The following is a 10476-nucleotide window of genomic DNA, read 5'->3' as shown; positions in this document are numbered from 1 at the left end:
GGAATTTTCTTGGATTTTTGTCTTGATTAGAACAGATAAGTCTCGCAGTTAGTCATTGTACAATATTACTTCTCCCGTGTAGAATGTTCTCTTTGTTCTGGACAAGTTATTCCACACCAGTTTATATAAGTGTTCTCTGGTTTTTCTGAAGCCATCTTGCTCACCATTTCTAATACCACAGTAGTATTCTATTATAATCATATACCACAATTTGTTCAGCCATTCACCAATGAATGGACATGCTCTCAATTTCCAATTCTTTGTCCCCAAAAGAAGAGATGCTATAGATCCTCTCCCATTTTCTTTGATTGATTGGGAAGAGGAAGTACAATTTGTAAGATGTTGCTTTGAGAGAAAATAGGATGTTAGTTGAAAGAATTTTGAAAGTGGAGCCTCAGCCACTTGATAGCCTATAACTTTTGACAGGTCTTTTTATTTCCATAAAATGGAATTTCCTCTAAGTGGAAAGGTAGAATTGGCAGAATCTAAGTATCAGTGTTGTTAATCCTTTTTTAAGAGGACCAATGACATCATGGAGCATTTAAGTGAGGCAGAGTTGCACAAAGTTCTCAGCCTCACTCTTTCTTCCAGGGTCATCAAAGTTCAGTGGCAAGAAAAAATTCAAGATAACTTGTGATGGCCCAGGATGCAGTGGATAACCTTGGCATCTTTGGTATCTAACTAAACTGTAAGACATTTCACAGCACCTGCTTCAACTATTTTCATGGTGGTTGTAACAAATTGTTCTCATCTACTCATTCCACTGTGGGGAGTCTTCACATCCCTAGAGTAAACAGCTCCTAACTTGCTGAAAGGTTTGAGGTTTGCTGTTCAGCCTCAGTCTGGTTTAGCTCATCTACCTAGATAGTGTTACCTGGCTCTTATCATGGCACATGCTACAGCTTCTTGAAGGCACAGGCGAGAGTTGAGTGCCAAGTGGACACCGAAGGTTAATTAGCAGCCATGGAAAGAAGTGAGCAAGCCCTCATACCAGAAGTGCTAGTTTTCCTTGAACATCCCAAACATCCCATACATCCCAGCGAGATGGCACAGTGGATAAATCACTAGGTCTGAAGTTAAGAAGACCCGAATTTAAATCCACCCTCAGATACTAGTTGTGTGACCCTGGACAATGTCACTTAACTTTGTTTCCCTCAGTTTCCTTATCTATAAAACGAGGTGGAGAAGGAAATGGCAAACCACTCTTTTCAAAGAAAACCCAAAAGGGGTCATGAAGAGCTGTACACAACTGAAAAGGATGAAGTAACAAGTGTTAGCACAACCAGGAAGACAGGGTAATGAGTGCTTAGACCAGGAAGGCAACAGCTGTTGCCAATGTGTCTAAGGTAATCAGCAACCTCTGTCTTATGCTGAGGCTGCCGGTAGTTTGTAGTTAAAAGTCAGAGGAGGCAGACCTCTGGGCTGGTGATCCCTAGATTCTTTTCCAATGCTATCAGAGAGCTGAGTATGTTCAAAGGAGGGAGAGCAAAAGGACAAGGTAAGAGGCAGTGCAAGGAAGCTTTCCTACATCCTAAGTAGCTTTCCTCCTTTAGGTGTGTTGTATATGTGTACATATGTATGTTGTGTATGTATGTGCTGTATATGTCATTGAGGAAATCTTTGTGAACCATGCTGTGCAACAAGCAGCCTGGGGGTTAGAGTACAGAAAACAATAATGATTATCAAATATTCACAAGTTAAGCTACATGGGTTGCTTTGACCCCTACCTCACCCGAATCTTTTCATGATCTCTTGGAAGCATCAGCAGTGATAGAACCTAACAAGTCAGAGGCAATGACCTTTGACACTGAGGTCATCTACATAAAGAGATGGTAAACTTACAAATGAGAAGGATGCTGGTTATGTAATAAGATCAAGATTTATGCCGAGACAAGATTTGTAAAGAAATTCATCAAGTTATGAGCCACAACCAGGAAAGTTGAAAGTTTAAAAAAAAAAAAAGGAGCTTTCTGGACCATTTGAAAAGAAGTATAAAGAAATGTTGTCCCCTCCACATACCTTATGTCAGCTTCCTCTTATATATTGTCTTCCATAGTTAGAATGTAAGCTCCTTGAGGGAAGGGACTTTCTTTCTTTCTGCTTTTTATTTTATTTTATTTTGTATTTTCAGTGCTTAGCAGAATACCTGGCATACATTAAGCATCTAATAAACCGTTGTTGATTCACTGTTTTCTGGAATGGTGGCTAATCCTACAAGCCTTTTGAACCACCTTGCCCAAAGTAACCATCCTTGTAACTTGGGGAATATCAGTTTTCATCAGTTTCTTTATACATTCAATAAGAGACTTCCTTCCCTCTCCAGATGCAGTCTTCCCTCGATAATGGCACAGGCAGTATGACTGACAGGTCTGCTAAGCCTGCATGCAATTTTAGAGATGCTGCCTATGGATTTCTCGGCTCCTTAACACTGAAGCAATAAGGAAAGGCCACCAGAATCCCAGACTTGGTGCACTGTCGACAAGCTGTATGGCTTGGTGTGATCACATTTTATGAGGGTAATTTGGGGTTGTCTGCTCATATTACTTGGCATTTAAAATCCGATGGGACAATATACTATGGAGTAGAGAACAATTGTACATCAGCTGTGAAATGGACTGGCTGAACTGTAGGTCATTTCCATCTTAAATCTGTGTGATTCTGCAATTCTTCATTGAGCCCAAGTAAGCTAGGAAGGTCTAGCTGCTTGGAATCTCATTTCACATGAGTCACTTTCTCAGAGGGTTGGAAGCCTTTTTCTTTCTTATTTTTTCATCACAGAAATGTCCCTTTTCCTCCCCTCTCACATTAAGTTTCCACATGATTGTCATTGTTTTTTTTTAATCTTCTGTTCATATTCAAGGAAATACTGTGACTTCATCCAACTTCTAACCTCTTGTACACTTGGCAATTTTCATTTGCTTGGTCCTTGAGCTAGTAAAGGCTGCACATTATGGGTGACTGAGTATATCTGGATAGGGTTAGAGGCATATCATTTCTACCAACATGAACTGAAGATGGAGTTGTGTCAGAATAGCAAACTAACTTAGGCTACATCGTTAAAAATTAAAAATTTCTTAAATACTGGGAGCCAAGTTTAGGGATGATTGCTTAAAAACAATTCTTTTTTTAACTTCCAGAGTGATGACAGGTGTGTAAAAGATGTCACCTCCTACTGCCTTAAATTCTAAAACAACATAATACTAGATGAAACTATGTTTGGCGAAATTAGCTCAATAGGAACACTATTAAAAATCTTTAGAAATGTATGTTTGTATACCCGAATTGAATATAAAGGATATATGAAGGAAGATATTTGCATCCAGAGAAAGAACTGATAAATAGTGGTATCTATAGATAATTTGATATATGTTATACATACATATGTAGACACACGTGTGTATCTATATATATGTTATATATATATATGTATAAATGTACAAAAATACACATCCCTATTTGTGTCTAATGGTAGCCATCTCCAGGGCAGTACAGGGAAGGAAAGAAAAAAATAAATTTGATAATTTTGTTGTATATTTGAAAAGTATAGCAATTTGAGCATGGTAGATTTGCAGTTTCATGTGTAGACATCTTTTCATTAAACTATGTTTTGAAAATGCTTGTTTTAGTCTATAAATTCAAAATAAAATTAATTTAAACGAGAAGAAAAATAGATGATTGTCCCTACCTCCACGAAGGAAAAAGTCCTTTGCAACAAAATAAGTTCTAATCCATCTCCTTCTAATAAAAACAGATTCCATTGAAAATTTTCCTATGTTATATGAAGATAATTCCAAATCAAAAACACAAACACTGTGATAAATGTTGTTTAGATTTCAGAATCTTAGAATAATAAAATCTCCGACCTAAAAGGGTCCTCAGAGATTATCTAGTATAACATCTTACATAAGTATAAAGATCCTCTCTAGTGTCTCTGGAAAAAAGGATGTCAATTATCCTTTAATTATTTTTTTTGTTGTTGTTTAAGCTTTTGCTTGAATACTGTTAGCCATGTGGTGCTCACTACCATATGGAGTAATATATTCCTCCTCCAGTCAACTGTTTGTTATTAAATTCTTTCTTTAAAAATTGTTGATATGTTTCATATCCCTTAATTTTCCATTTTACCCCTTTCTGATACCTGTCTGTACACAACATTAGTAGATGCCCCAGGTCTTTGACACTGTTAGTCATGAGGGCTTATGGAAAATTATGTCAACATTAGGTTGTACAGAGAAGTTCATCAGTATTATATGTCAATGTCATGAAGGCATGTTTTCCCAGGTTCTGGATAGTAGACAAGATTCTTGTGCCTTCCCAGTCACCAATGGAGTGAAACAGGGCTGTGGGCTTGCTCCCATGCTTTTTAGCATGATGTTTTCAGTCATGTCGTCAAATGCTTTCAATGAGGATGAGCATGACGTGAAGGTCAGTTACTGTACTGATGTAAATTCTTCCATTTGAAAAGGCTACAAGTCAAGACCAAAGTGGAGGGAGTGTTGGTGCATGTTTTTCTTTTGCAGATGACTGTGCATTCAATGCAGTCTCTAAAGCTTAGATGCAACAAAGTATGGATCAGTTCTCTGCTGCCTGTGCTAATTTGGGTCTAATAACACCAAGAAAACATAGGTGCTCCATCAGGCACCACCACACCATCCATATGTGGAGCCATCCGTTACAACAAATGGAGAACTTTTGAATACTGTGGATAAGTTCACTTAGCTTGATAGTGTACTTTCCAGGGATGTACACAGTGACAATGAGCATACATTGCCAGAACTATCTCAGTGTTTGGGAGGTTCTGAAGAAAAGTATGGGAGAGATGAGATATCAGACTGACTACCAAACTGAAGGTCTACAGAGCCTTTGTGCTGACCTTGTTGTATGCCTGTGAAATGTGGACAGTCTACCAGCACTATGCCAGGAAACTGACTCATTTCCATTTGAATTGTTTTAGGAAGATTCTGAAGATCACATGGCAGGATAAAGTACCAGACACTGAGGTCCTTGCTGGAGCTAAGCTGCTAAGCACTCAAGCAATGCTTCAGAGAGCTCAACTCTGATGGGCTGCCACGTTGTTCAAATGCAAAATGTTCACCTGCCAAAAAGATTATTTTATGGGGAACTCTCATGAGACAGGCAATAACTGGGTGGTCAGAAGAAGGGATACAAGGACACTCTCAAGGTCTCTCTTGAGAACTTTGGATTTGATTGTGGGACAAGGGAGACACTGGCACAGGACTACTCAGCATGGCATGCCCACATCAGAAAGGGTGCTGTGCTTTATGAGCAAAGCAGAATTGAAACACCACAAAGGAAACATAGGATGCACAAAATTTGGAGTATCCACCCCAAATGTTCACGCAGACTCTCTGTGCCCATTCTCTAGTAAAGCATTTGGAGCTCGCATTAGTCTGATCAGCCACAGTCGAACACACTGAAACTTGACTTTATTAGGGGGATGTCATTTTTGTCCTCTTTGAGAACAAAGGACAACCCAACCATACCCTATCCAGAGAGCATTCTCTTAAATAAAAAATGAAGAAAAACTATCAAGTGAGAAAATCTATCCACATAAATCAAATCCAGAGCTCTGTGTTCCATATCTGTGAAGAAGGGAAGGAGGGGGTAACTTGTCCTACAGAGTCAAGCTGGGTCATTAGAATTGCACAAGATTCACTTTGAACTTCTGCTACTGCCTTAGTTCTTGATTTATGTTTCTTTAGTCAAGTGCATAGTTTTCCTGAGTTCTCATGCTTTATGTCATATCAGTTCATATAAATCTTTCGATGTGTCCCTGGATACTTTATATTCATCATTTCTTACAGCGAATACATTCATATATCATAGTTTGTTCAGTCATTCCCTTTATTGAAAAGCAAACTCTTTCCCCTCTTTTGCTATTATAAATAGTACTACTCTAAACATAATGGTAATTAGATCAATATACTGGACATTTTTTTTCTTAATGCAAGGAAATAGAGGGTCAGGGGAATTGCCTAATGTGGCCCCTGACCTGGGCATGTGTGTGGTCTGCCTGCCTGACAGAAACTCACTTGAATGCTTGGCTACTCCAGGAAAAAAATGAGATGGTGTGCCCCACCTTCCTCTCTGGAACATATGCAAGTAGTATGCTGTGACTATTTCTTACGCTTCCTCCATGGTGAAAGAAAGCCATTTAATTCCTTACATCTCATGGCCAATGGGAAGAAAAGCAGAGTTTTTGTGTATTGGTGCTTTTTGTACTCATATTCTGTTTTAGCTCAGCAGGCAATTTAAAAAAAGGCTTTTGATTATCACCCTGAGAGGAAAGAGTTGTAAGGTACTTACAGATACTCAGTGCCCTCCATACCCATGCCTACAAGCAGGCTTCCCCAAACTTTCACATGGGTTGCCACCAAACAGAGAAGGCCCTGCATGCTCCCAGGACTAGGTAGTCTTTGACCAGTCCCCCATCCTCCAATTATACTATTACCTGGATTTTACAATTAGGAGAAGCATCTCTCATTAAAGAAGGGAACGTTCCCCATGTACTGAGCAGAAAGAAACCTTCCTCTGACTTCTGTCCGTTGGCAAAAAGAAGCAGCCATCTCCATCTTCAAGTTGTTTACTGTCTGGCTGAGGGAACAAAGGAAAAGCAGGGGATATAACAAGAAAGATTTAGATATTAAATTGTACGGTATTGCCTGGAAATCTAAAGAGAGCTCAAAGAAAAGAGAAAGAAATGTGGCCTAGAGTCAGAACCAGAAGCAATAATTTTGTCCTAAGGAGACCCAAGAAATGATTGTTTGAGAGAATAGAGATTGGATGAGTAACTTAAAATGTCAGTAAAAGATGGAGGGGATTCCAGAGTATAAAGGACTGCATGGGAAATTTAAGTTCAAACAGAGCTGGATAGTGGAAAGACATAGCTATCAGTGCTCACTTCAGTTCCAGCTTTACTCACTCTGGACTTTTCCTTACTTCACTGGAGATGTCTCCCCACCCTGGACTCTGTCTTCTTACTGATGAGCCTGTATCATCATTCCATGGGGCTACCTGTCCATGATCATTTCACTCTAGATGCACACCCCAAACCCTTCCTATCAGCCTTTAGATATCAACCTGCCTATTCTCCACATCCCTTTTATGTGTTTTCCTCTATAGCAATAGAAGTTCCTTAGGGGTATTTTTGTATTTGTATCTGTAGCACTTTGTGCAGGGCCTGCCAAAAGTAAGTATTTGACAAGTGTACCAGCAATGAATCTGGCTTTCCAGAGGGCGCGATTAGAACACAAAGCACATAGGGAGAAGGGAGAGAGGTAGTCAAGGATGGGAAAATGTAAGTAGCAAAAGAGGGAGCAGTAAAGACGATCTACCTTACTTCTCTGTTTAAGTGTAGGCTTTATCTGAGGTAACAGAATCAGAGAACAAGTAGAAAAGATAACAGCAAGGGGGAGGGGCAGAGCTGAAATTGACTATCAATGACATGCCATTCTAGACATAACCTTGGTTTCTGGCCAAGCCTCAAGTGTTTTACTAGCCACTCACTTCATTGGTGGAGAGAAGGATGACTTGATACTGCACTCCTGTGGGAGTGGTTTGGGGTGTGTTGAGGGGTGATTGGGAGACTTTTTAGAGAGGGAGACATTTCTTTTTATTCAATAGTCATTCATGATTCCAGATGCTTCAGGGCATTAGGCAAGAGGGAGAAAAAGACTCTCTTGAAGGAGAAGCTGACTTCACAACATGTCCTTGATTACCAGCTTGCCTGCTTAGACACTTTGGGGAATTATGCTTTGGTGAAACTGGGGCTCTTGCCTTGGCTGAGTGAAGTATCATCTTGCTCCTATAAAGAGAGCTCATTCTTTCTCGTTTATTTGCTGGTGTATGTTAATCTGTAAAACTTCTCTCGTTTCTGTTTGCTTTTTTCTTTGCCAAAAGACTACTCATTTTGCTCTTCAAGATAGTGTTCATATGTGGTGTGTGTGTGTGTGTGTGTGTGTGTGTGATTGATGTTTCATATGAAGGAGCCAAGGCAACAGTGTAACCTTCAAATATCTTCCCTTCCTAATGAATTTTTGTTTTTATGAAACAATTGTTTCCCTAGATTAACATTTTTTTTTTGTGGGTGGGTACTGATAGATATAATTCTAGTTGTATATTCATTCTGTCAGAGAAGACTAGAATGTCCTACCTCATGGTCCGTTGTACTGCTCTCCTAAAGGCATGTATCACAATATTTCCCAGAGAGGGATAGGCAAAATTCCAAAACAATCTATCAATATCTCCTCCTTGAACCTGCTGTGTATACATTTAACCATCCCATGTGGATGTATGCATCTTAAATGGGCAATATGCACCATACTTAAATATCCATGCAAGAAACATTTCATCAACTAACTACCATGATCAATGAATCAGACTAGGTGCTATGTTTGCGGAGAATATTCCTTACCTTTAAGCAACTTAACATTCTACTGGAACTGGGGTGAAGTAATCAGAAATACTGATTGCCAACAGATATGTTTAACCAAAGGCCAGAACGATGAGGAGAAAAGTGGAACTCGGAAAATATTTTTCAACAGCTTCCAGGAACAATTGAAAAGTGAAAGAATGTGTTTAGTTAGGGAAATATGGAAGGTTTTACTTCACATTAGAGGTGGCATCGGAACTAAACCTTGTAGGAAGGTCAGGATGCTGGATGCTTTACATGGAGGGAGGGCCTTCTAAGAAGGGAAAATAAATGCACAAATGCTTAAAAATAGGGAGGTGATATTTTGCATTTGGAGGAATAGCTATCTCTCTGTCAATGAGCCTTTATTAAACACTTACTATATGACAAAGCATTGTGGTAGCTCACAGTATACAAAGAAAGGGGAAAGGTAATCCATACTCTCAAGATGCTGACAATCTGTTGGGAGACACAACATGCAAATAACTAGGTAAAAATAAGTTTCATACAGGATTAACTTGGAGGAAAATCACCGGTATTAAAGAATGTCAGAAAAAGACTCACTGTGGAAAATGGTATTTCATCTGGGATATTAAGGAAGACTGAGAAGTCAGTGAAAATGCCTGGAATCAGGAGATGGAGTGTTTTGTTCAAGGAACAGGGTGGCCAGTGTCACTGGATTGTATAGTACTTGGGAATAATGTGTATAAGATATCTGGAAAGGTAGAAGTTGGCCAGGTTATAAAGGATTCTGAATACCAAACAGATAATTTTATATTTTATGTTGCTTTCGTTAGATACTAGTGAAGTTTAAATAAACTAGAAGATAATTTGGAATATCTCTTAATAGGAGTAATTCAGATATATATAGATATATATATATATATATATATATATATATATATATATATATATATATATATATATATATATATATAAAATCTCAATCCAAGAAAAAAATGAAGGGAAGAAGAACCCAATTAATCACATGGCACTTCACATAATTGATTCAGTGTCCCAGAAGCTTCTGTTTATTAGAAACTGAACACAAGCACTTCTCATGTGAAGAGATTTAATTAAAGTGAGGATCTCTTGAAAACTGCCTGACCCTTTGCTAAAATCTAAAATGTAATCTCTCTTACCCAGCTGACTTGGGGTCCTGGGACATTTCCTGACCATTTGTACTTGCTTTTTTTTCTTGCCTTGATCAATACTCTATTAGATGCAACAGTTCCATAGCAGTCATCCATGAAACGATATGGCCAAGTTTCTCATCCTCTGGCTTTATTACAGAATTAGGAGCCCCTCTGTGAGTGCCATTGCTAGCAAACCATGGCCAATGGTGCAGTTTAATGAAGATAGCTGATGAAGCCAATATTGTAACATATCAAATGTAATGAAAAGCAATTCTTGTCGTCACTCACAGATCATCTGGGATCTGTTACTGATTAACTGGATGCCATTGGAGGAGGGGCTCTCAGCATTGTATAAATGTCCAAATCAGGGGAGAAGGTAGAATTGCAGCAAATGGGTTATATACTAAAATTCAGAGATGCATAACTTGCCCACGCTGCATGGAGTAAGGAAGGCAATGTCTTTCCAAGGGCAGTTGAGCGAGAAAATCCCAACAAATTGTCCTTGATTTTATGAGAAACGCACCATAGAGTTTTACATGGTCCACAGAGTTAGGAAACGTATTATCACACTGTGTGCATATCTCAAGCATATAAAAGATTCCAAATTATCTCAAGTAATGGGAATCTCATATTCACCAGGCATTGCGACTCAAGAGGGTGAAGGCAAGGCTAGAAAGTAGTTAGAGATATCAATTCTTCACAGGAGGTATGTTCTCCGATTTTATGGTAAAATGCTCAATGTATTTAGGTCTGCAATTATACATCTTAGACTTGGCAAGTAATGATGCTTCTCTTTGTATTGAAATGGTGCGAAGTTTAGAATCAGAAGAATGGTTCAGATCTTGGTTTGGCCTCATACTACTGTGTCATTTTGGGCAACTGACTGTATTTTTCCAGGCCTTACTTTAC

The 10476-nt window shown here is 38.9% G+C and overlaps 1 long non-coding RNA gene across 1 annotated transcript in view; it reads left to right on the top strand.

The window, feature by feature from the left end:
• The first annotated feature begins 1377 nt into the window (after nt 1–1377).
• LOC140512513 (uncharacterized) overlaps nt 1378–10476 on the top strand; it is an 88417-nt gene continuing 79318 nt past the window's right edge. The window contains exon 1 of the long non-coding RNA XR_011969785.1: nt 1378–1498. This is a non-coding gene — a long non-coding RNA (uncharacterized lncRNA). The remainder of the gene's footprint in view (nt 1499–10476) is intronic.

The sequence above is a fragment of the Notamacropus eugenii genome, chromosome 6, assembly GCF_028372415.1.
Source record: "Notamacropus eugenii isolate mMacEug1 chromosome 6, mMacEug1.pri_v2, whole genome shotgun sequence".
In the NCBI taxonomy this organism is placed as follows: Eukaryota; Metazoa; Chordata; class Mammalia; order Diprotodontia; family Macropodidae; genus Notamacropus; species Notamacropus eugenii.
This window is presented reverse-complemented; position numbering and strand designations above follow the sequence as displayed.